The 27,804-nt window shown below is 43.8% G+C and overlaps 1 long non-coding RNA gene across 1 annotated transcript in view; it reads right to left on the bottom strand.

Annotated features, from left to right (window-relative positions):
• Positions 1-3,923: 3,923 nt before the first annotated feature.
• The window catches only part of LOC141129765 (uncharacterized), a 54,206-nt gene continuing 30,325 nt past the window's right edge, over positions 3,924-27,804 (bottom strand). Inside the window, exons 2-3 of the long non-coding RNA XR_012241858.1 lie at positions 10,087-10,318; positions 3,924-4,695 (exon numbers count right to left, since the gene is read on the bottom strand). This is a non-coding gene — a long non-coding RNA (uncharacterized lncRNA). The remainder of the gene's footprint in view (positions 4,696-10,086; positions 10,319-27,804) is intronic.

Raw genomic sequence — 27,804 nt, 5'->3', positions numbered from 1 at the left:
GGTAGCGATTTTGACTTCTTCAGAGTGTTTAAATTCCCTAGCACAGTCCCCCCTCCCTCTTTGCACATCATAACCTTCTCCTCTTCTTGAAGTGTCGGTAGCGCTTGGTTGCTACTAGTTACTAACATCCACCATGTCGCCCCGCTGCCAGACCTCCATCTATCACTTCTGAGACAATGAACAGTCATTTGCGTTGTTTTTGTTTTATTTATTGGGGGATATAACTTGGTTGGGGGGAAAGGGAATATGGGATGCCCATAGAGCAATTGTTTTGCTGTCATATTTATGAATTAGAATAAAAGGTTAAAGGGGTTGTAAAGGTAAAAATTTTTTCACCTTAATGCATTCTATGCATTAAGGTGAAAAAACTTTTGACAGTACCGCCGCCCCCAGCCCCCCCGTTTTACTTACCTGACGCCTCGAATCTTCGCTCCTCGTCCTCGTCAGCTTCATTGCAGCTCAGCCTGGTCGCTGATTGGCTGCAGTGGATGGAGTGAAAGCAGCGCAGCCATTGGCTCGCGCTGCTGTCAATCACATCCGATGACGCGGCGCGCCGGGGGCGGGGCCGAGTGACACAGCGAGCGGCTATAGCCGCCAGCTGTATCACGGGAGCGCGCCCGCAAGCACTCACCACCGTGCGAGGGAGCTCGCATGAAGGTGGTAAATGCTTGCGGGGAGGAGCTGAAACAGCCGCCGAGGGACCCCAGAAGACCAGGTTCGGGGCCACTCTGTGCAGAACGAGCTGCACAGTGAAGGTAAGTATAACATGTTTGTTATTTAAAAAAAAAAAAAAAACAACTTTACAACCCCTTTGAGCCATGAGGTACTGATGCACACATAATATCCACAGTCACTTCCCCTGCATAACACCATGCAGACTATTTCTCCTCCTCTGTGTATCTCCTTTGCAGACTGTTGATCCCGGGACTTTCACCCTCCTGCACAAACTTCCATTGTAGATCATTATTCTTCCTATCACATCATCCTGAAGTGTTAAGAAGAAGTCCTGGACAGCCGCACTCAAAATAATGTTTTACCTTTATTGAATAATGATCATAAAAGATACATGCCACAGCAGAAAAATGCAGGAAAGCTGACGCGTTTCACACTGTAGTCAGTGCTTAATCATAGCTATGATTAAGCACTGACTACAGTGTGAAACGCGTCAGTTTCCTGCATTTTTCTGCTGTGGCATGTACTTTTTATGATCATTATTCAATAAAGGTAAAACATTATTTTGAGTGCTGCTGTCCAGGACTTCTTCTTACCACTTCATTATAAGCATTGCCGGCACCTGCTACTTCCAGCTTGGAGGAGATGTCTGTTTCCGATTGACCTTCCTAGAGCAGTGATGTTTTTCTTTCTCTGCCTTATCACATCATCCTCCTTTGACAAAACAGACCACTCTGAACAGTCTCAGTTGCCGGCTAGAATTTGTTGCACTGTTATTAGGCCAGAGGTCTGCAGTACCTCTCCCCGGCGGCCTAGTCATTTAGTAACATGCGCTGATTGGTGGACTACTGCTCCCAGATAGTCCAACCTGCAAATCCTGTGCCCTCAGGCCACAGCAATTTGACTCTCTCCCCACAGTCTCTCCTCTGGCCTCGCACCCAGCTCCCCTGGCATGCCTCATCCAGAACTCCACTGTGGTCCACTCACTGACCTTCTCCTGCCCCGAGTCCATGGTGAAGAACTTTAACTGGACATACATTCCGGCAGCTTCTCCAGCCTTTCTATTTCAGGAACACTTCATTCATGACCGTGTATGGATGAAGATCCTTCATCTATGACCGTGTAAAGATGAAGCTCCTTCCCAGCTCTCCCGGGCTCCTCCGCTAGACCTCGCACCCCCCCCAGATGGGGATGGGGCCCCTGCTGCTGCCTAGTACTCCATTCTCCACGTCTCCTGGCCGACAACTCCCCCCAGTGGCCTGTTACCTCAGCTTATATGGGAGGCCTGCCCCCTGCCAGTTGGGGATTGGTCAGGGCTCCTCACAAGAGCTGCCTGCCACACCAGTACTAGGCCCTGCCCCTCTTCCAGAACAATCTCCCTGGAAGCAGGGGAGGCGCCTCAGAACTAAAGCACAGGTGGTCACACCCACTGCTGCACTAACCACTCCCTGCCCCCCAGATCAAAACAAGCAAGCCTAGCCTAAAGCAGAGGCCTGCCTAAATTTACCTGCCTGACAGTTTCCCTTACAAAAATCCTCACTCTAGCACCTACCTATGGTAGAGGGTTCTACATGTCTATTAATAGTCTGTGCTGGCCCAGCTCCTTTGTCCCTTCCCCTCACCTCCCTACATAACCCTTTATATAGTTTTCGGGGAGGAACAAAGGGGAATACTATAGAGTGTCACTTGAGTGACAACTCTGAGTCTGCTAGAGTTGCTGACATCACATCTATGAGTAGTCTTATGCCCTGTACACACGATCGGACATTGATCGGACATTCTGACAACAAAATCCATGGATTTTTTCTGACGGATGTTGGCTCAAACTTGTTTTGCATACACACGGTCACACAAAGTTGTTGGAATATCCGAACGTTCTGAACGCGGTGACGTAAAACACGTACGTCGGGACTATAAACAGGCAGTAGCCAATAGCTTTCGTCTCTTAATTTATTCTGAGCATGCGTGGCACTTTGTGCGTCGGAATTGTCCACACACGGTCAGAATTTACACAAACGGATTTTGTTGTCGGAAAATTTTATAGCCTGCTCTCAAACTTTGTGTGTCGGAAATTCCGATGGAAAAAGTCTGATGGAGCCCACACACGGTCGGAATTTCCGACAACAAGCTCCGATCGCACATATTCCGTCGGAAAGTCCGACCGTGTGTACAGGGCAATAGAGCTATTGGATGTCTTCAAAAGGGAGGCTTTTACAATTAAATAACCTGCAAAAAACACAATAAATGTATATTAATTCTTACATTATATATTATATGTGAAGACTTTTGTTGAAATTAAAAGTCTGGCAACAGGTTCTATTTAATACTCACCCTATGGACACTGGCTGTCAGAAGAGGTCATGTCAGAGGGCTGTCAGAAGAGGGCATCACTGAGTCCTTACAAGGACCCTACAGGGTCATGAAGCCTTGCAGCACAACATCATAATGAGGAATGAACAAGACCAGTTGGCCTAGCAGCAGAGTGTACAGAGGTATCTCCCCAGTTGCTTCTACTGGCAAAGGCACTGCAGTGGCAACCCCTGGAGGAACCACTGGATTATTTGGAACCTCCTGCCCTGCTCCAGTACTAACCTGTCCTGTACCTGAACCTAAAAGATTCAACACACCTGGAACTTTTAAAATGGGCTTTATTAACAGTTAAAGCCCTGAAAAGGAAAGGTGGGTTAGACAGTTGTATAACAGCAGTACAGATACGAGATAACACATGACCCAGATTACCAAACTAAGCAAAAAGAAGGCGCCTCTAAGTGCAGTAAAAACTAGACTTTAATTGCCCAAACAAGACTGAAAACACTTACAAAATATATAAAGTATACAGGCTCATCAATATGTGTATGACGTCCAGCGGGAGGGTTTTCTTCAGGATGTGATAGCTGCAGATGGTAACCCAACCAGCCAACAGTGGAGAGCTGTGTGTGGAGATCTAGGAAGGGCAGCCACGCTGTCAGGGACCAGTGTGGAATGCAGGTACCCGGAAGTAACGTCAAAGGGGGAGGTGTCGCGTTTTGGAGAAAACGCCTTAGCTACTTCTTCTTAACCATAGATGCAGAGCCAGAGAAGGAAGCTTATATGCTATTAGTGCTGTTCGGAGCACACGCTCCAAAATGCGCCACTGCCCTCTTCGACGGCTGGTCCCGACAGTGCGGCTTCCCTTCCTGGATCTACACACACAGCTTTCCACCGCTGGCCAGTCGGGTTATCATCTGTGGCTGTCACATTTTGAAGGAAACCCTCCATGGCATGCACTAACACCAACAAATGGACACAATTCCTCCCACTGACACCAGTGATGGGACACTATTCCTCCCACTGACACCAACAATAGGGGTTCAATTTTTCACATTGACACCAAAGAAGGGGCACTATTCCTCCCACTGACACCAGTGATGGGACACTATTCCTCCCAATGACACCAACAATAGGGGCACAATTTCTCCCACTGACACCAATGATGGGACACTATTCCTCCCAGTGACCCAAAGGATGAGGCACTCTTCCTCCCACTGACACCAAAGATGAGGCATTGTTTACTCTGACACCAGGACATTTTCTACTCCCATTGGGCACAGTCCAACCCTCCTATCTGAGGAACAGTAAAATTATACTTTGGTTAGAATGTTTGGAGATCCTTGAATTAGGGTTTGCATTGTCTTTAACACAGCTCTTCCAAAATACTGTAATCCATCATTTAAAAAAAGAAGGGGTGCCCTATATACTCAAACCTCTTAAATTTATCATTTGCTGCATGCTGCTTGCTACAAAATAACAGGTGCCCTCTGGCCTGGCAGTGATTCTCGGAGGTCTACAGATGAGAACTGCGTGCTCTGCTAGGGCTATTATGTATCATTTTGGACTGATTTGGGGTCTGCTTTTGCTCTCTCATTATTACTCGGTGAAGCAGGCTGGATTCAGGTGATGGGGGTCCGTCTTCCCTCCAGCCTTGTTTTGTGTCTGTTCCATGTTCTGCATCTGTTTGTCTCATTTGCTGTTTCATTAAAGCTGCTGGAGAAAAACACCAGAATATCAATTGTTTAGCTGAATGTTGAGGGGGAAGGGGGTGGGGGGGTTCTTCTTTTCCTTTTAATAAATCGTTCAATTATTGGCGGAGCTAGGGCCAAAATTAGGGCCAAAACACATTATTATCTTATTTTACATTGTAATACTTCATTTTATTTATTAATGTTGTGAAGTTGTCTTTTTTCTACTTATGCTGCACAGTTTAACGTGAAGCTCCAGGGAAAATAAAAATTTGTTCGTTAAAGGGCCAGTCTACCAATAAACAAATTTTTCATCCATTGAGAAACACAGGATGACTTTGCTTTCCTTTTTTGCCAGTGCCCAATCTTCCTGTAGGTGGTGATATAACCCAAAGGCGAAGACCTCTTGTGTCCATCAATGAACTCCAAGAAAAGGATCTCATGGTAAGTATAAACATTTTTTTGCTTTTCACATCTATTGAGGGACTCAGAAAGTCTTCACCTTCAAGTTATTCTGTCACTTACAAGTGGATTGGACATTAGCAAAAAGCAAATGTAAGAACTTCACTTGTCTCCTAAATGACCACAAGGATATTATGGCGACTCCAAAAATCCTATTTCAGCATCTGGTAGGTGCTGGAGAGTTAACCACTTTAAGACCAGGCCTTTTTCTGACATTTGTTGTTTACAAGTAAAAACCGGTATTTTTTGCTCGAAAATTATCTAGAACCCCCAAACATTGTATATTTCATTTTTAGCAGAGACCCTAGAGATTAAAACGGCGTTCATTGCAATATTTTATGTCACACTGTATTTGTGCAGCAGTTTTTTAAACGCAATTTAAAAAAAAACAAAAAAAACCTTAATACATAAAATAAAAAAAATAAAAAAAACAGTAAAATTAGCCCAATTTTTTTAATGTGAAAGATGATGTTACGCCAAGTAAATAGATACCTATCATGTCATGCTTTAAAATGCGGCGATACCTCACATGTGTGGTTTGAACATCGTTTACATATGTGGCCGTGACTTACGCATGCGTTCACTTCTGCAGCTCGAAGGGATGGGGCGCGTAAAAAAAAATCTTTTTCTTATTTATCTTACTTTTTATTTGTTATTTTTACACTGTTCTCTTCATTTTTTTTGGATCATTTTTATTCCTAATACAAGGGTAGTATTGGGGGAATCAGTGGTAGGTTGACTAAAGCACCTAAACCCAAGGTAAGTATAGTAACAAGTCCTATTTGCAACCTCAGAACACCCAATAAGGAGATAGTATGCTTCCGGACAAAACTACTAATGCCAGAAGTCTGGCGGAAAAGATGGGAGAACTAGAGCTGCTATTGTACGAGGAGGATTTAGGTTTTGTTGGAATTTCAGAGACTTGGTTCAATAGTTCTCATGATTGGCTGGCAACCATTCAAGGGTATTCCCTATATCTAGTAAAAAGTGGAAGTGGTTTACCCCGCTAATAAATCAAATATAATGCAAATAACAGCGACACATAAACATGAGATATAATCATGCAAAACAGAAATTAATAAAGACAAAGGTCGCGCTTAATGAATAAAAACCAAAATGTGAATATATATAAGTATAAAAAAGTGACAATGTAAATATATATGAGAATAATAAATTACACATGTGTAGAATAAAGCTGATGCAAATATAAAGATGAATGTAAAAATGAATATAAACGTCTCTTGAGAGATGAATATAATAAAGTGCAATGTGAACGTCTCTGAAGGATGAAGAAAATACAGTGCAAAAATGTTCACAAATATGAAAGATCCAGCAAGATGAGATATTCCAGGACTTTCACCACCACCAAGAAAGGTTAAGATCTTCGTGTGATACTAATTTAATAAGTGGGGACTCCTACTGGAAGGAGTGGACCTCCTGTAGTAACAAGGCCAAAAACGCCTGCAAAAATAGCCCTCTGCGGGGTCTAAAGATGCGTCCTGTCCCTTATCCTTGATAACTGGCTCGCATCCAAACTCTCCTCCTCCAAGTCCAAGTCCTCCAAGTGGCACGGAGCATATATAAAAAAATGAAGGCTTCAATAGTGTATTACCATAAATAATTTTTTTTATATTGCTAAAAATCCAAAGAGGAGTACAAGTATAAAACACATATGCCGACAAAAAGGAAAAATTTGAACACCCGCACTCCCGGGGTCACGCGGGGTGTGATGACATCAGCGCGTAGCTCCACCCATAGCTTTGGAGCTACGCGCTGACGTAATGATGCCCCATGTGACCTCGGAGGGCTATTTCTGCAGGAGTTTTTGACCTTGCTACTACAGGAGGTGCACTCCTTCCGGTAGGAGTCCCCACTTATTGAGTTAGCATCAAACAGAGATCTCAACCTTTCTTGGTGGTGGTGAAAGTCCTGGAAAGAGGTTTATATTCATTTTTATATTCTTTTTAAATTCATCTTAATATTTGCATCAACTTTATTCTACACATGTGTAATTGATGTTTCACATATATATATATATATATATATATATATATATATATATATATATATATATATATATATATATATATATATATATATATATATATATATATATATATTTACATTGTCACTTTTTGAGATTATATATATATATATATATATATATATATATATATATATATATATATATATATATATATATATATATATATATATATATATATATATTCACATTTTTGTTATTATTCATTAAGCGCGACCTTTGTCTTTATTAATTTATTCCCTATATTGCAGAGATAGACAGGGTAAAAAAGGAGGAGGGGTATGCCTGTACATCAAAAATGATGTACAGGTGAATGTGAGGGACGACATCACTAATGGAGCAAGGGAGGAGGTGGAATCCTTATGGGTAGAGCTACAAAGGGAGGAATGTAATACTCGGAGTACGCTATAGCCCCCCTAACCAGAGGGAGGATGGGGAGACAAACCTCCTATCACAGTTTGGAATGGCGGCAAGGATGGGAAGTGTTATTATAATGGGGGATTTTAATTATCCAGACATAGACTGGGCGGAAGGAACCGCGCATTCGTCTAAAGCTTACCATTTCCTAAATGTCTTACAGGGCAATTTCATGGGTCAGATGGTAAATGCACCAACAAGAAACAATGTGCTACTAGACCTACTAAGCAGGGCAATAACTTCTCCGCAGGATGTGGAAACCTTGCAAGAAGATCTGAACAAATGAATGGGGTGGACAATTACATGGCAAATGAGGTGTAATGTAGAAAAATGTAAAATAATGCATTTGGGTGGCAAAAAATATGAATGCAATCTACTCACTAGGGGAAGAACCTCTGGGGGAATCTAGGATGGAAAAGGACCTGGGGTCCTAGTAGATGATAGGCTCAGCAATGGCATGCAATGCTAAGCTGCTACAAGCAAAGCCAACAGAGTATTGGCATTAAAAAGGGATTAACTCCAGAGATAAAACAATAATTTTCCCACTCTACAAGACTCTGGTCCGTCCGCACCTGGAGTATGCTGTCCAGTTCTGGGCACCAGTCCTTAGGAAGGATGTGCCGGAACTGGAGAGGGTCCAGAGAAGGGCAACAAAGCTAAAAAGGGTCTGGAGGATGTTAGTTATGAGGAAAGGTTATGAGCACTGAACTTATTCTCTCTGGAGAAGAGACGCTTGAGAGGGGATATGATTTCAATGTACAAATACCGTACTGGTGACCCCACAATAGGGATAAGACTTTTTCGCGAAAGGGAATTTAAAAAGACATGTGGACATTCACTAAAATTAGAAGAGAAGCGGTTTAACCTTAAACTGCGTAGAGGGTTCTTTACTGTAGGAGCAGTAAGAATGTGGAATTCTCTTCCACAAGCAGTGGTTTCAGCGTGGAGCATAGATAATTTAAAAAAACTATTAGATAGGCACCTAAATGACCATAACATACAGGGATATACAATGTAACATTGACATAAAAGTCCATACACACACAGGTTGGACTTAATGGACTTGTGCTTCTTTTTTTTTTCACCTCACCAACTATGTAACTATGTAAACATCCATTGTAATAGAAATAAGCATGACAGGTCCTCTTTATTGAGAGATGACCTCAGATCTCTCATTCTCATTTACTTTTAAAAGCAAAAAAAAAGAAATCTTGCCTTAAAAAAAAAATCATTTCTGTCAGCCCGAGAACAGGAAGTGATGTCAGACGTCGCTCCGGTCCTCCAAGGGCATAGAACCAAATGGGGGCTACCTTGCCCTCAATGGACTTCCTGCCTAGCCATGAGCCACAACTGTTCTGGGATTACCGATGGCTCGGAATTGACCGGGAAGGAGGGGGGGCACCTCTCCCTCCGCCTATAAAAGTGATCCTGTGGCGAATCCACTGCTGGGATCACTTCTATCTTAAAGTCGACCGCCTGAATGCCCAAAGGCTCTGTACTGTACAACTTTTTCAGAAAACCAATAGAGAGTATTTGAAAAAAAAAAGCCGACTGCCTGTAGAAAATAAAGATACCAGGATTATGGCAGATAGCTGCAGCCATAACCCCGATATTTAATTGTAAAGTAATGACATACATTTACAGTTAGGCGGTCGGCAAGTGCATAAAGCCTAACATCGAACTTCTTTTATTTGCTCCTTTTTTGTCCAGTTAAATATACCATTCTATCCAAGTGTTTTGTTACTTCTGTTTAATAAAAAAACTTGACAGGGGTTTTAATCCCCCTCCACTCTATCCAAAACTAAAATTAAGATTTGCCTTTACTTATACTTTAAATACACTTTCAGCCCCCTGCCAGTTTTTTTTCTATTTCTCAGGGACTTTGTTGTTGATATCTCTGCACACCTGCTGCACCCATTAAGAGGGGCTCAAACCAACACTGCTAGAAAATGTATTTAATTTATTTTATGTTGGGTGGGGATACACCAAACCCCCAGGTGGACATGATTTGGTATGGGAGTAATAACATGACACAGTCATAGCATTAAAGACAAATAGGCCAACTTAGACCACATCTATAACTAAAGTGCCACTTTTGGGCAACTAACCCTTTCAAATCCATTATCTGTTACCAGGCTATAGCATAAGCTAGACAAGTAGCATTTAATATGGCGCACGCAGGCATGTACTGGCCATCGGGACTACCGGGAGTTTCCCGGTGGGCCAATGGCTCAGTGGCCTGGTTTCAGTGACAGAAATGCCTTCTTTTTTTTTGTGTAGTGGGTGTCTGCGGCCCTGCATCTTCCCACCACGTAGCTGACACAGGCACAAATTGGATTTCCAAACTGGTTGCTAGCCGCCTGCCGCCTAGCGTGTAGCAACCAGTGATGTCAGGCATACAGACACAGAAGGAGGCTGAGACGGTCCCAGCATTCACATCGGAGCAGGATTTAACTTTCTCTTTCTCTGCGCCGAGTGCTTAGCTCCACCCACCTCCTCCTCTGCTCCGGTGACATGCTCTCAGAGAGGAAGTGCTGTGTGTGATCATCTTCTTCTGCTGCCCGTGCCCGACTTTTCTGCACTGCCTGAGTGTTGTCTGAGGGACCCGAGAGGGAGAGCAGACCTTCCTATGGCCGCTGTGTCCCCACTGCTCATTTCCCTGCTATCTGTTGCTGTTTGGGATCTGCAGGCAGCTGGCACTATGTCAGGTGACATCAGTAATTACCTGTGGAGAGATAACATTATTTTATCACTATAGTAGAGCCACAGTACCTTATGCCATTGATATGAAACACATCGGGACTCTAGTCAAGTGACAAACAGCATTGCATGTGTATCTATGGATGTGCTATATGTTTAAACCATTTATTTTTCCAATGATCTATTAGGGCCGGTTCACACTGCTGCGATGCGGGAACCCTGCAAATCCATTGCAGGTACCCGCATCGCATGTTTCCATGTGGCAGTTCACACTGCCCTATGCCAACTGCTGGGAGTGTCAATTAAAGTTAATGACACCCCCAAATCAGTACGCAAATCACAGTGCGATCTGCAAACTCAGACAGGAATCAGATCGCATGGGTGTGAACACCCATGCGATCCGATTCTGCTGCGGACAAAAAAGGGTCCTGTGCGAGTTCAATGCAAATTCAGCCATACAATCTTTTTGGCTGAAATCACATCGCACAGAGTTTGCATGTGATTTTCACTTCAGCGCGTTGTGAATCACATCCGATCTCTGACATTGCAGCAGTGTGAACCGGATGAACAGGAATAAAGTATCTGGTTTCTACTGACAAGTCTAATAAGAGCATTATTAGGATGCACTAATTTTCTTTTCCTCAGACCATGTACACTGACTTGACAGCACCTCCATATATGCCCAGTGCTGGGTGATATGTACATTGTATTGATGGATTGCTGCTAAACTGATTCTTGGTGGATGCAGAAGGATATTTCTGTGGAGCTTTTCAGGGTGACTTCTATTCATGATATTTATTGTATCATTATTTTAGGTATAGACATTGAGATTTATAGCAGCTGAATGAGGTCCACACATTATAGGGAGTGCAGTTTGACAATGCTGCCAATTTGTAATGGTGAAGGGTGAAGGCCTTATTCATTTAACTTAGATCTAGAATGGCTTGCTATAGTTACATAGTTACAGTTTAGCCCCATTTTGTCCTTGTGTGTGGCCACATTTTTATCCAAGGTTTTTTCTTTTCTACATTCCTGCACTATATACATTATATTTTTAGGTAGGTCATTGGACCTCAAGTAGTTATACCATGAAAAATAATCATTGACCCCCCCCCCCCCCCAGTTTTGACTGTGGTATCTTATGTGCCACCCAGATATATTGTTCCTAGAGTCACCACTGTGTACTGCCTATAATAGAAATAAAGTAGAACGGCTAATAGACAGTAAAGGGGAGGGGGCTTGGGTGGCCATCAGGGTTGGCCATGTCCGGCCGGCATGAGAGAGACCTGTCATCTGCACTGCCCATCACCTCACTTCACAGTGCGCAACCTGGTTCAGCCTCAGCACCGCTGCATTGCTAAAGGCAGCCAATGGCTGTGCAGCAATGCCGGTTTCTAAAATTCCAGCCAATGAGGATGTAGCAATATTCCTGAATGATGTTAGCCCTCCCACTTCACTTGTTCACTTGTTTTTGTGCGTGTTTGCAAAATTAAAGTGGGCCGGTCAGGATGAAGTCCAGTGCCAAATTTTTGTCCCAGTCCAGCCCTGGGCGCACGTATAGCGCAGACACATTTTGCCCTTACAATGTCTCTAAAAAACTAGATCACAAGTCTTGAACTGTGGTGCTACAAGAGGATCTGGACAGACATGGTCACGAATGAAGAGATACTGCAAAGGGTTGATTAAGCAAAATCTGTTGGAAGGAATATTGAAGAGAAGACAATTTTTTGATCATATTGCAAAACTCAGCTGGTGAGCTGCAATGCAAGCCTGTGGAGGAAAGCTACGTAAAGAAAGGGTAAAGAAGAAGAACATGGTGGATGGATGACATCCAGTAGATTAACGCAGCCGTAACGTAAAGCAGAACATTAACCTGGCAACAGATGAGGCCAAAAAGAAAGTGATGGTGGAAGCAAGGTTCCAAGTTTGAAGTAAATTTACCAAAGATGGAAAGTATTTGCTAATCCATACTATTTGTGTAGCTTTCTCCATAGAGAACCATTTATTCCATCCGTTTACCTATTAATTGCTACTCCCAGCAAATATTGCTGGCAATTTTAGTTGAATAAATGAGCTTCTAGAATTCTCCTGGGTAGCTCTAGCCTAATAAACTGACTGCAAAGAAATTGGTTAAAGTACGTTCAATCACAAAAACAAAAATTTAATGCCATGCAGACTTGATCAGATGTCATAGATCCATTAGTTTTCGTTATTCTGGCCTTTCTTCTTACATGTCTACTCTTTTGTTCTCCACTGTATGTATGGAGGGAGCTATGGTTGTCATCCAGGCTGAACTGTTGGAACATGTCTGCCTTCATCTCTATTACATGGTGGACTGATGGGATTAGAAATTTACACAACAAAGATAACAAAGATCTTTGCGCTTTCTTTTGAGCTCGCAAGAAGTGACAAGGACACTGCATGTCTGGGAGGATCAACAGGTATATTCTTAACTTGCTGAAGATGTTCTTATCCCAAAAGTGAAAAATAATGCAGCCACCACATCTAAGAACTGGAAAGCTGCAACATTATGCATTTTTGTTTTTGAGTTTAGATCTGCTTTAAGTTTTTTTCCCAGGTTTTATTTGTTTAAAGCTGAAGCCCGGGGCGAAAAAAACACTTTTGCAGTGGGGCCTGCTAGGGTTAAATGCTTACTTTTGTCTAGGGTACCACTAAATAGTGGTTTTACTTACCTTATCACTCACTCCCCCAGCAGCTGGCATTTTTCTCTGCCCTCTGATGCCCTGGGTTGTCATTGAACCTATAGTGTTCTCACTTACATTGCAGGAATGCCAGTCCTACATGATGAAGTAAGGGTGTGACCAACAGAGAGAAGAGGCCTTGGGAATACATGGAAAGGAGGAAGCCAGTAGAAGTGAGGGATAAGGTAATTCAAAATGCTTTTCAATGATCCTCTAGACAAAAACAAGCATTCAACCCCTGCACTGCAGGGAAAGCCCACAGCAAAGGTAGCTTTTTTTATCCCCTGAAGTTCAGCTTTAAGGGTGTGGAATGTCCAAAGTACTTTGTGGAGGAGATGATGGGGGGGGGGGGGTAGAATCCAACTGGCTGTAGATCCCCAATCCTCTCAGGACAGCTAGGGTTGCAGTAACCACCACAAATAAACCCCCCAGTGTAACATTGAATTATTGAAATGTATTATTAACACACCGTTTTATTCCATGAGGTCTGCAGCATCACAAAAAATACATTTATATATAAATACATTTTTTCCATATTTAGGTACTAGTGATAATAGTAAACAAAGAATGCTTTCATCAAGTTTTCTGAGTCACTCTATACATTATCTACCCCTGTGCAGTACAAGCGATTGGAATACCGGGATAACTGCGCCTGTTAGTATGATTGCTCCACTAGGTAACACTTAATTGTGGGTCTCTGCTTACAGGAATGTTAAAGACATGGACCCTAATGAGCTAACATTCTGGGATGAACACCAACAGGAACCGCTATGTACATCCAGACACGCAATACATCATCTAAATAACAAGACCAGAGGGCTTCAAGTCAAATGGTATTGTTTTTCTAGCAATCCTGACATGTTAAAAAAATTAATTCAAATAAAAATTTGCTAATTTTTATACAACCCTGCAACATTACATTTTATATCCTAAGCAGCACCTAGTAGGCTTAATTATCAAAGCTCTGAAATTTTCCAGGTAATTTAAAGGTGGACAGATTAAAGCGGACCTTCACCCTTTTTTAATGTTCCTCACTCCTGCCTCACCCCCCCCCCCCCTTCCTATAACACAAATGCAAAAAAAAATGCAAATTTTTTGAAATGTATTCCATATTCAGCAAGCATTCTCCTAACATGTAAAAATACTTCTGATGCTAGGTTTATTTTTAGCACTTAGGCTATTATTCTCCAAAAAAAATATTCTCATGCAGGAAAAACATACAACCAACTTTACAGAAGAGTTGGTACCTCTGGCATGGAACCTCTGTTTAGCCTCTGGCCAGACTAATTTGATGAAAGTTAAACCTTTGTGGACCATCACACCTACCTACAGGTATATGGCCAAAGTATGTGTACAACCACTCCAAATTATTGGTTTCAGGTGTTTCCAGTGAAGAGGGGCTTCTACTAATGCTACATCATACGAATACACTGTAGACACTTGGGCACTTCCAACCTTGTGGTAACACTAATGCCCCATACACACGAGTGGATTTTCCGTCGGAAAAAACTTGGATGATTTTTCAGATGGAATTCTGCTCAAGCTTGGCTTGCATACACACGGTCACACAAAAGTTCTCTGAACTTTCGACCATCAAGAACGCGGTGACGTACAACACTATGACGAGCTGAGAAAATGAAGTTCAATGCTTCCGAGCATGTGTCGAATTGTTTCTGAGCATGCGTAGGAATTTTGCGTTTTGGAATTCGTACAGACGATTGGAATTTCCGATCGGAACTTTTTCCGACCGGAAAATAGAGAACCTGCTCTCAATCTTTTGCTGGCTGGAATTCTGCCAGCAAAAGTCTGATGGAGCATACACACGGTCGGAATTTCTGACCAAAAGTCACATCCGACTTTTGCTGGCAGAATTTCTGATCGTGTGTATGGGGCTTTACAGGTTGGGGAAGTCCCTTTTCTGTTCCGGCATGACTGTACTCCTATGTACAAAGCCAGCTCCATAAAGACATGGTTTGAGAAGTCTGGTGTGGAGGAACTTGGATGTTCTGCACAGAGCCCTGACCTCTACCCTACTGAATGGGTTCAGAATGAAAGGAACTCTGGTTGTGAGCCAAGTCTTCTAATCCAACATCAGTACCTGACCTCACAAATGTTTTTTTGGCTGAATGGGCACAAATTCCCCCAGACACACCCCGCAATCTTGCATAAAGTCTTCTCGGAAAAGTGGAGGCTGTTATGGCCACAAAGGGAGCCAACTCCATATGAATGTTCATGGTTTTGGAATGGGATGTCGAAAAAGCTTATTCATAGGTGTGATGGTTAGGTGTCCAACTTTTGACCATATAGTGTCCAAATGACTTGAACATTTACACGTAATAAAGAAGAACTTTAACCAAAGTCCATTTTACAGAATTAGTACATTCAAGTGCAGCAGCAGCCACTGGGTGTTTGTAAGCGTATTTATCCTTTACATTTTTCTTCTAGTCTTTACTGAACATTTTTGTCAAATATACGTAGTGGAATATAACAAAACAAAAAAAGTACAAAAGTAATTACAAGTATTCTCACAATGTATCATATAAGAGATACAGATCAGTACCCTTTGAAAGAGGTATTCTCACTAGCCTACTATATAATCAAGTCACAGTCAACAGGCAAGTCAATCATACAACTCGTAACAATATATTTATTATGCCCTTGGCTGATGTAGGCATCAAGCAAGAATACTTTTTCAAACATTGGCAATTAGACTGGGGTTTGTATCTATTTTTTAAATGGAAAAAGTAGTTGTCTCTTTCACAGATGAAACTTCTACTTTGTGTATTGTCCTCCTATCATTCATTATCTGGTTGTTATATACTTGGTAGAGTTATAAAGCTGGCCATACACTGCACCAATTTCAGTTGGTTCCTGAGTAACTGGCCGAAACTCACTCAGTGGGTAAACCTGTCATCTGCCTCCCGCCCGACTCCTTCAATTTTCTGAACCAGGGATACAGGGTGGGAGGTGGCCAACAAGGTCATCCACTGAGCTAATTTTGTCTGCTTGTTTAGAAACCATCTGAAATTCAAAAATTTGGGGACGTAAAGTTGCTGCATCCAACTTTCTGGGAGGGAGGCGGGGGAGGAATAGGACGGGGAAGTGTTCACTACATGGTCTGTGCTGTTTTTAAATGTACTATTTTTGTAAATGATTAGGATATATGATACAGGGTAAACAGAAAACCTGTTATGCCCTGTACACACGATAGGATTTTCTGATGGAAAATGTGTGATAGGACCTTGTTGTCGGAAATTCTGACCTTGTGTGGGCTCCATCACACATTTTCCATAGGAATTTCCAACGCACAAAGTTTGAGAGCTTGCTATAAAATTTTCCGACAACAAAATCCGTTGTCGAAAATTCTGATCGTGTGTACACAAATCCGACGCACAAAGTGCCACGCATGCTGAGAATAAATTAAGAGACGAAAGCTATTGGCTACTGCCCCGTTTATAGTTCCGACGTTTTACGTCACCGCGTTCAGTACGATCAGATTTTCCGACAACTTTGTGCGACCGTGTGTATCCAAGACAAGTTTGAGCCAACATCCGTCGGGAAAAATCCATGGATTTTGTTGTCGGAATGTCCGATCAATGTCCGACCATGTATATAGGGCATAAGAGTCTGCAAAAGACTTGAGACTGGAGTGGAAGTTCACCTTCCAGCAGAACAACGACCCTAAACATACAGCCAGATCTACAATAGAATGGTTTGGATCAAAGCATATTCATGTGTTAGAATGGCCCAGTCAAAGTCCAGACCTAAATCCAATTGAGAATCTGTGGCAAGACTTGAAAATTGCTGTTCACAGACGCTCTACAATCCCATCTGACAGAGCTTGACCGATTTTGCAAAGAAAAATGGGCAAAAATGTCCCTCTCTAGATGTGCAAAGCTGGTAGAGGCATCCTCAAACAGACCTGCAGCTGTAATTGCAGCAAAAGTTGGTTCTATAAAGTATTGACTCGGGGGCACAAATGCACGCCAAACTTTTCACATATTTATTTGTAAAAAATGTTAAATACCATTTATCATTTACCTTCCACTTCACAATTATGTGCCACTTTGTGTTGGTCTATCACATAAAATCCCAATAAAATACATTTACGTTTTTGGTTGTAACATGACAAAATGTGGAAAATTTCAAGGGGTGTGAATACTTTTTCAAGACTGTACATGGAGGGCACCGGACGCATGGATTCCAATGTTTTTTGTTTTTTTTTGAAGCACGTGATTAGAGGCTTCAAAAAAGGGTGGGACCGGGATGCAGAGCAACCATGATGCAGGGGTAGAGGAGATGCAGGGGAAGCCGCCGCCCGTTGCCAGGAGCAAGTGCTGCTCGATAAATGAGGTAAGTGTGGGGCTGGTGACCGACCGACTAGGGAGGTGGCTGTGGGTGCATTGTTTGCTGCTCCCCCCAAAAAAGTATACCACCAGCCACCACTGCTGTACACTGTCAGCTTGCAAACAGAGCCTGCCTAATTTCCTGGCTGGAGGACAGTCATTTAGCATCATCTATCTTTTTCCTCCCCGGTCTGACTGTCCTTGGCCGTCATGACTAATTATCAATACAGTCTGCCTAGGCTTCCAAGGATAGGATTGGGAAAGAAGGTACAAAAAGAAGGATAGGTAAGGGCAAAGCATCATCCCTTTTACATGAAGGGGGGAGGGTTTCCAGGAGCCCGAAACCAGAAAAAGCATAAAAGTGACACTAAACGATATCCTTATTCTCCATAAGTTATCCAAAAACACCTACTACTCAATTGCCCTTAAAAAGAGCCATGCTGCCACATTGTCATGGACTTCATTACTGACCTACCAACTCCTGAGGGTTACACCATGATCTGGATGGTCATAGTCTAACTTTCTAAGATGACACATTTTGAACTCCTCTCCTTGCTGCATTTAGCTGCCTTGGTACCAATCTTTATTCAAGAGATCTTCAGACTCCATGGTATGCCCAGTTCTTTTGTGTCCAATCGCGCGGTCCAATCCATCTTTGTGATTCTAGAGGAGCTTTTGCAAATCCCGGGAAGTCTCCATCCAGTTCTCCTCTGCCTACCACCCATAATCCAATGGGCAAACTGAGAGAGCAAACCAGTCTGTAGAGCAATTTTGTGTCAGTCCACCAGGACATCTGTGTCGCTCTTCTACCGTAGGTGGAGTTCACCCATAACAATCACCAGACTTTGGTGGAAGCTGAGAGCAATAGGAGGATCTTTTTTGAGTAACAAATACATACTGAATAGAATTTTACTACACCATGTTTAGTGTCACCTAAATATTATATTCTTTGTGGAGAGGCCACGGACACAAAAATCCATAAATAGGGAACTCATGCTACCGTTAAATACCCTTTTTTTTTTATTAAATGATCTTCAGATTTCACTAAGGAATACATGTAGTCCATTGCATTTATCAGAGTGTCTTCTCCAATTAGTAGACACCCCAAAATTCCTCATTCGTTCAGAGGCATGTGGTATTAATGAAGAACTGGATACTTCTCGGTGAACAAAACATATTAATAGTGATGTCATGCATGGGAGCGCCTGATAGTGAAACAGGAATAGGGGCAAGAAAATAGATTGCTACACAAAAAAAAAAGTCTATTGTGATTTATTTCGGCAATATGTAAAGAATTATTGGCTCTCACTTTCAGACTGCAAAGTGCAAGCCATTAAAATAATCACCTTCCTCATGTCATTCCAGATCTGGGGATTTTTGTTCTACCATACGCAGACTGAGGCTTTCTAACATTGCGCCGTCTCCTGGGGTCCCTTCCTGATAGTGCGGCTGTTATTTATTAGGATCTTGTACGGGTCTACCTTCCCCAATTACAGTCACGTGACCGTCTTGCAGGAGACGTGTGAGCTCACAAGAGCGCAGGATAAGAGCATTACTCACATTTCATCCTGACAAAGTGAGGGCCATTACCATAATCTTTTCCATCCCAGCATTTGTCATCAATAGTCACCAATTTGTGTCTGGGTCTAGAATTTTTTCAATTTTTTTTTTGTAATTTTTATCTTTTATTAGCGTGGCAGATTTGAATAAAAGGCATAGACTCCGGAATTATATGCAGGGACAGATGATGGTGTTCATAGACCTTGGATAGCAAGTCTTACGTAGGCACACCAGTGTGACCATTAGTACTTTAACCTCCTGAAAGTGTACTTAACCACTTCAGCTCTGTAAGGTTTGCCCCCCTTCATGACCAGGCCATGTTTTGCGATACGGCACTGCATTACTTTAACTGACAATCGTGTGACACTATACCCAGATAAATAAATTATCAATTGTATGTAATTTTTTTTCCTACAAATAGAGCTTTCTTTTGGTGGAATTTGAGCACTTTTTTTTCATTTTTTGTGCTATAAACAAAAAAAGACCGACAATTTTGAAAAAAGGACAATATTTTTTACTTTTCGCTATAAAACATACCCAATAAAAAAATGTAAAAAAAAAAAATCGAATTTCTTCATCAGTTTTGGCCAATATGTATTCTGCTACATGTTTTTGGTAAAGAAAATCCCAATAAGCGTATATTGATTGATTTGCGCAAAAGTTATAGCGCCTGGGATGTTTTTTTGGAATTTTAATTTTTTATTTTTATTTACTAATAATGGCGGCGATCAGCGACTTATAGAGGGACTGCGATATTGCGAAGGACAAATCGAACACTAACTGACACTTTTGACACTTTTTGGAGACCAGTGACACTAATACAGTGATCAGTGCTACAAAATATACACTGTCACTGTACTAATAACACTGACAGGGTGGGGGTTAACATCAGGGGCAATCAAAGAGTTAAATTTGTTCCTAGGGAGTGCTTACTAACTGGGTGGGCGGTGCTTTCACTGTAGTAAGGCAGAGATCCGTGTTCCTGTTTAGCAGAAACACAGGATCATAGACTTCACTTGTCACAGAACGGCGATCTGCCTTGTTTACATAGACAGACCATCGTTCTGCCTGTCTCCCGAATGATCAGCGGACGCCGGCAGACATCGCGTCCCCTGGACCCGCTGATTGGCTTCCGCTGTGTCCAATCACAGCGGGAGCAAGTCGCCAGTGTTACTAAACCCAGGACCCTGCATTCACAAGCAAGCTTTACTGCATATACAGACTGATTTTACTATTGTGGGTTTAGAAACACTTTAAGTCATGCTACTGTAAGTGACCCCCAACCCAGTCGGCAAAGTTCTATGACATTTTTGAATGTCATAAAGTGCTACTGCTAATAAACCCTGGTGTAAAAAGTAAAATTATTCCATTCAAGTATGTATTCTAAATTTAACCACTTGCCCCCCGCCATATAGCAAAATGACGGCAGCAAAGTGGTTGTGATATCCTGACCGGACGTCATATGACGTGATCAGGATAACACAACCGGCGCGCGTCCGATCGGAGGTTCTGTGTGTCAGTCTGACACACCGCAACTCCGATTGTGGTATGAAGCCTCTAACAGAGGCTTCTTACCAAGTGATCAGCTGTGACCAATCACAGCTGATCACCTCGTGAGCCAGGAAGTGCCGGCTTTCCTCTGTTCACACTGACAGGGAGAGGCGATCGACGCCTCTCCCTGTCAGGGGGGGGTCTGTGCTGATAATCAGCATATTGATTATCAGCACAGCCCCCATCAAAAGGTGCCCATCAACTGCCAATCGGTGCCCATCACCTGCCAGCCTGTCCCCATAATAAACGCCTGTCAGTGCCCACAACAGTGCTGATCAGTTCCCACAACAGTGCTAATCAGTGCCCAAAAAAGTGCCAATCAGTGCCCCATCAGTAATGCCTGTCAGTGCCCCATCAAAGTGCCAATCAGTGCCACTCAGTAATGCCTGTCAGTAGCTCCTCATCAGTGCTGCCTATCCAGTGCCACCTATCAGTGCCCATCAGTGCTGCCTATCAGTGTCCATCAGTGCCGTCAGTGCCGCTTATCAGTGCAGCCTATCAGTGACCATCAGTTTTTTGAATTGTCAGTCTTTTTTTGTTAATAGCACAAACATTAAAAACTGCAGAGATGATCAAATACCACCAAAAGAAAGCTCTATTTGTGGGAAGAAAATGATAACATCTTAGTTTGTGTACAGTGTTGGATGACTGCGCAATTGTCATTCAAAGTGCGTCAGCGCTGAAAGCTAAAAATTGTCCTGGGCAGGAAGGGGGGAAAGTGCCCAGAATGGATATGGTTAATAATCTACAATACCTGTAGTTAAGCAATACATTTTTAGGCTAGGTTTAGACATGCTTTCTGATTGCCTTTCAGAATTGATTGGCAGGCAATAGAAAGGTGATGTGAATGCCTCCTCACCACCTGTTTTTAAAAGTCAGCAGCTACAAACACTGTAGCTGCTGACTTTTAATATGGACACTTACCTGTCCAGGAAGCCCACAATGTCGGCCCCCTGAGGCCGATCCCTTCATCGGATCTGGTGCAGGTGCCACCAATCTAACTAGGGGAAACCAGCAGTGGAGCCTTCAGGCTTCACCGCCGGTTTCCTACTGCGCATGCACGAGTCGCACGGCGCTAGCTGAATGGCCCTGTCATCTTCTGAGACACACACAGGTCCCAGAAAGCAGCGGGGGAGCAGGTGGAAATGACGTCCTGGGCCACGGGCGAGCTAGGACAGACGTACATTATGTACTTCATTTAAGGTAAGAAAAAAAAAAAAAATTAGTTATCCAATAACGAGTGGTGGAGGAGTGGTCATTCCTTTAAGATCAAAGATCTAAAGGAGAGCCAGGAACGTACACGGCAGGTGCCGGCAGGAGCCAGCACAGAGGCGGGTGGAGACAAAGAGGTGCAGGCACTAGCAAAGAGTAGATAGGTGACAGTCAGGAGGGGTAGAGGGGGAAGTGCCAGGGAGGTCGATCCTGGGCTGGAGCATCCCAATAAGTACGCTACTTTGAGTGACATTGGTGAAACCAGTCAGGGGCCAGCACTGCTGGAGCTGAGGGACTCTCCTAGCTGCCGGGGGAAGAACTCCTCCAGTGAGAGTGGGGGGGCAGCAAAGGGAAAGGAAAGACAGATTCTGGTGGTAGGGGACTCAATTCTTAGAAGGACAGAGAAAGCAATCTGTAACCAAGACCTGAAGCGCTGAACAGTATGTTGTCTACCGGGCGCTCGGGTTCGGTACATCACGGATCTTGTGGACAGATTACTGGGAGGGGCTGGGGAAGACCCGGCTGTCATGGTGCACGTTGGCACCAATGACAAAGTCAGAGGCAGATGGAGTGTCCTAAAGAACGATTTTAGGGACTTAGGAGCTAAATTGAGGAAAAGGACCTCCAAGGTAGTATTCTCAGGAATATTACCGGTACATCGAGCCACACCAGAAAGGAAGAGGGAGATTAGGGAAGTAAACAAGTGGCTGAAGAGCTGGTGTAGTAAGGAGGGGTTTGGGTTCCTGGAGGACTGGGCCGACTTCTCAGTCGGTAACCGGTACTATAGAAGGGACGGACTGCACCTAAATGAGGAGGGTGCAGATCTGCTGGGAATGAAGATGGCCAAAAAGTTAGAGGGGTTTTTAAACTAGGTGATTGGGGGGAGGGTCCAGAGGCAGAGATAGCCAGCGCGGAAGATATTCCAGAGGGTAGTATTGGGGGCAGTAGTGGTAGGTTAACCAAAGCACAAAAACACAAGGTGAGTATAGTAGCAAGTCCTAGTTGCAATCTCGAAACACCCAATACGAGGACATTATGCGACAGGTCTAAACTATGTGGCATGTTCACCAATGCCAGGAGCATGGCGGACAAGATGAGTGAACTAGAGATACTGTTGTACAAGGAGGATTTGGATTTTGTGGGAATTTCAGAGACCTGGTTCAACAGCTCTCATGATTGGCTGGCAAACATTCAAGGGTATACCCTATACCGCAAGGATAGAGAGGGTAAAAAAGGGGGAGGGGTATGCCTATATATCAAGAATAATGTACAAGTGAATGTGAGAGATGACATCACTAAGGGAGCTAGAGAGGAGGTGGAATCCTTATGGGTAGAGCTCCAAAGGGATGAAGCTAAGGGGAAAATAATACTGGGAGTATGCTATAGGCCCCTAACCTGAGGGAGGAAGTGGAGACGGATCTCCTATCACAAATTGGATTAGCAGCAAGGATGGGAAGTGTTATCATAATGGGAGATTTTAATTATCCAGACATAGACTGGACGGAGGGAACCGCGCATTCATTTAAGGCTCGCCAGTTCCTTAATGTCTTGCAGGACAATTTTATGGGTCAGATGGTAGACGCACCAACTAGAAATAAAACATTACTGGATCTACTGATTACCAACAATACAGACCTGATCACGGATGTGGAAATACGGGGCAATTTAGGTAACAGCGATCACAGGTCAATTAGTTTCAGTATAAATCACACAAATAGGAAACATAAAGGGAATACAAAGACACTGAATTTCAAAAGAGCCAACTTCCCTAAACTACAAACCTTGCTAAAAGGCATAAATTGGGACAAAATATTAGGAACAAAGAATACGGAGGAGAGATGGGTTTGCTTTAAGAACATATTAAATAAGGGCATTACCCAATGTATCCCATTGGGTAATAAATTTAAAAGAGCGAACAAAAGTCCTGGATGGCTTAACTCCAATGTAAAAATGCACATAAAAGCAAAGGAGAAGGCCTTCAAAAAATACAAGGTTGAGGGATCATCCTTAGCATTCAGACTTTATAAAGAATGCAACAGGAAATGTAAGGGTGCAATTAGGACAGCTAAGATAGAACATGAAAGACACATAGCGGAGGAGAGCAAAAAAAATCCCAAGAAATTCTTTAAGTATGTAAACAGTAAAAAAGGGAGGACAGACCTTATTGGCCCCATAAAGAATGAGGAAGGACATCTGGTTACAAAGGATGGGGAGATGGTGAAGGTATTGAATTTATTCTTCTCCTCAGTCTTCACGTGTGAATCAGAGGGCTTCAGTAACCAAAACTGCAGTGTTTATCCTCATGACACAACACAGGAAGCACCTCCATGGTTAACAGAGGACGGAATTAAAATTAGACTTGAGAAACTTAACATTAATAAATCACCGGGACCAGATGGCTTGCATCCGAGGGTACTTAGGGAACTCAGTCAAGTGACTGCCAGACCGTTGTTCCTAATTTTTACAGATAGTCTACTGACTGGAATGGTACCAGCTGATTAAAAAAAAGCCAATGTAGCACCAATATTTAAAAAGGGCCCAAAATACATCCCTGGGAATTACAGACCAGTTAGCCTAACATCAATAGTATGTAAACTCTTGGAGGGGATGATAAGGGACTATATACAAGATTTTAGTAATACGAACGGTATCATTAGCAGTAGGGATGAGCTTCGTGTTCGAGTCGAACCCATGTTCGACTCGAACATCGGCTGTTCGTTCGTTCTCCGAATTGCGAACGATATGGGCCGTTCGCGCCAAATTCGTGTGGCGCGTCACGGCCCATAATTCACTGCGGCATCGCAGTGCATTGCTTGCTGATGATTGGCCAAGCATGCACTATGACCCACATGCTTGGCCAATCACAGCGCCGCCTTAACAGAGAGCTGTAATTGGCCAAAGCCAAGGAGGCTTTGGCCAATTATGGCTCAGGGGATTTAGTACACGCCCCACACTATATAAGGCCGCCTGCACAGCGGCCCTGTGCAGTGTGTTCCGGTGTGCTGAGAAATAGAGAGAGAGAGAGACAGTGTCATTTCATTTGAGTTAGCTAGATTAGGCAGGACAGTCAGTCAGTTAGCTGCACTTAAAGTGTATTGTGTATATATATGCATCCCAGGTGTTGCATATATATATATATATATATATATATATACACCGTATTCAGTTTAGCTAGATCTGTTCCTGTTATCTTCTAGACTATTTACATTTAGTGCAGTGCGTCCTGCTCACAGTGTTCAGCTAGATCCGTTCCTGTTATCTTCCTGACAGGCAGGCTTGTCTTGTTACAGTATTTTGAAGAAAATTACTGGTGTTCTTTTGATCCTATTAGTACCACAGTCAGGCAGCTAGACTATTTACATTTAGTGCAGTGCGTCCTGCTCACAGTGTTCAGCTAGATACGTTTCTGTTATCTTCTTACTGACAGGCAGGCTTGTCTTGTTACAGTAAATACAGCTACCTGAAGAAAATTGCTGGTGTTCTTTTGATCCTATTAGTACCACAGTCAGGCAGCTAGACTATTTACAGTTAGTGCAGTGCGTCCTGCTCACAGTGTTCTGCTAAACCTACAAGTTAGTGGGGTGCGTCCTGCTCACAGTGTTCAGCTAAACCTACAAGCTAGTGGGGTGCGTCCTGCTCACAGTGTTCAGCTAGATCCGTTTCTGTTATCTTCTTACTGACAGGCAGGCTTGTCTTGTTACAGTAAATACAGCTACCTGAAGAAAATTGCTGGTGTTCTTTTGATCCTATTAGTACCACAGTCAGGCAGCTAGACTATTTACAGTTAGTGCAGTGCGTCCTACTCACAGTGTTCTGCTAAACCTACAAGTTAGTAGGGTGCGTCCTGCTCACAGTGTTCAGCTAAACCTACAAGCTAGTGGGGTGCGTCCTGCTCACAGTGTTCAGCTAGATCCGTTTCTGCAGGGGCAGGTTCAGAGGTGGTTGACGCCACGCCAACTTAAGGCAGGAATGGTGGTTTGCGACAATGGCACCAACCTCCTCTCTGCCCTCCGACAGGGACAAATGACCCATGTGCCCTGTTTGGCTCACGTCCTTAACTTGGTGGTGCAGTGGTTCTTGGGCAGGTACCCGGGCTTACAGGATGTCCTGAGGCAGGCCAGGAAAGTCTGTGTGCATTTCCGCCGGTCATATAATGCCAGTGCTCGGCTGACGGACCACCAAAAGGAGTTTAACCTGCCCAAGAACCGCCTAATCTGTGACATGCCCACCAGGTGGAGCTCAACGTTGGCCATGCTGCAGCGGCTGCACACACAGCAGAGGGCCATCAATGAGTACCTGTGCGACTATGGCACCAGGACAGGGTCAGGGGAGCTTGGTTTTTTTTTCCCCACACCAGTGGGCCATGATCAGGGATGCATGCACTGTCCTGTCACCATTTGAGGAGGCCACGAGGATGGTGAGCAGTGACAGTGCATGCATCAGTGACACTGTCCCCCTTGTCCACCTGTTGGAGCACACTAGGGATGAGCCGAACACCCCCCTGTTCGGTTCGCACCAGAACATGCGAACAGGAAAAAAATTCGTTCGAACACGCGAACACCGTTAAAGTCTATGGGACACGAACATGAATAATCAAAAGTGCTAATTTTAAAGGCTAATATGCAAGTTATTGTCAATAAAAGTGTTTGGGGACCTGGGTCCTGCCCCAGGGGACATGAATCAATGCAAAAAAAAGTTTTAAAAACGGCCGTTTTTTCAGGAGCAGTGATTTTAATAATGCTTAAAGTCAAACAATAAAAGTGTAATATCCCTTTAAATTTCATACCTGGGGGGTGTCTATAGTATGCCTGTAAAGGGGCGCATGTTTCCCGTGTTTAGAACCGTCTGACAGCAAAATGACATTTTGAAGGAAAAAACACATTTAAAACTACCGCGGCTATTGCATTGCCGACAATACACATAGAAGTTCATTGATAAAAACGGCATGGGAATTCCCCACAGGGGAACCCCGAACCAAAATAAAAAAAAAAAAAAATTGATGTGGGGGTCCCCCTAAATTCCATACAAGGCCCTTCAGGTCTGGTATGGATATTAAGGGGAACCCCAGCCAAAATTTTAAAAAAAAATTGACGTGGGGTTCCCCCTAAATTCCATACCAGACCCTTCAGGTCTGGTATGGATTTTAAGGGGAACCCCGCGCCAAAAAAAAAAAAAAAAAACGGCGTGGGGTCCCCCTAAAAATCCATACCAGACCCTTATCCGAGCACGCAACCTGGCAGGCCGCAGGAAAAGAGGGGGGGACGAGAGTGCGGCCCCCCCCCCTCCTGAACCGTACCAGGCCACATGCCCTCAACATTGGGAGGGTGCTTTGGGGTAGCCCCCCAAAACACCTTGTCCCCATGTTGATGAGGACAAGGGCCTCATCCTCACAACCGTGGCCGGTGGTTGTGGGGGTCTGCGGGCGGGGGGCTTATCGGAATCTGGAAGCCCCCTTTAACAAGGGGACCCCCAGATCCCGGCCCCCCCCCTGTGAAATGGTAAGGGGGTACTTACCCCTACCATTTCACTAAAAAACTGTCAAAAATGTTAAAAATGACAAGAGACAGTTTTTGACAATTCCTTTATTTAAATGCTTCTTCTTTCTTCCTTCATCTTCTTCTTCTTCTGGTTCTTCTGGCTCTTCTGGTTCTTCCTCCGGCGTTCTCGTCCAGCATCTTCTCCGCGGCGTCTTCTATCTTCTTCTCCTCGGGCCGCTCCGCACCCATGGCATGGGGGGGAGGCTCCCGCTCTTCTCTTCATCTTCTTCTCTTCTTCATCTTCTTCTTCATCTCTTCTTCCTTCTTCTCTTCTTCATGTCTTCTGCGGGCCGCTCCGCAGCCATGCTGGCATGGTGGGAGGCTCCCGCTGTGTGACGGCGTCTCTTCGTCTGACGGTTCTTAAATAACGGGGGGCGGGGCCACCCGGTGACCCCGCCCCCCTCTGACGCACGGTGACATGACGGGACTTCCCTGTGGCATTCCCCGTGACGTCACAGGGAAGTCCCGTCATGTCACCGTGCGTCAGAGGGGGGCGGGGTCACCGGGTGGCCCCGCCCCCCGTTATTTAAGAACCGTCAGACGAAGAGACGCCGTCACACAGCGGGAGCCTCCCTCCATGCCACAGCATGGCTGCGGAGCGGC

This window comes from Aquarana catesbeiana, linkage group LG02 (genome assembly GCF_042186555.1).
Source record: "Aquarana catesbeiana isolate 2022-GZ linkage group LG02, ASM4218655v1, whole genome shotgun sequence".
Taxonomy (NCBI): Eukaryota; Metazoa; Chordata; class Amphibia; order Anura; family Ranidae; genus Aquarana; species Aquarana catesbeiana.
This window is presented reverse-complemented; position numbering and strand designations above follow the sequence as displayed.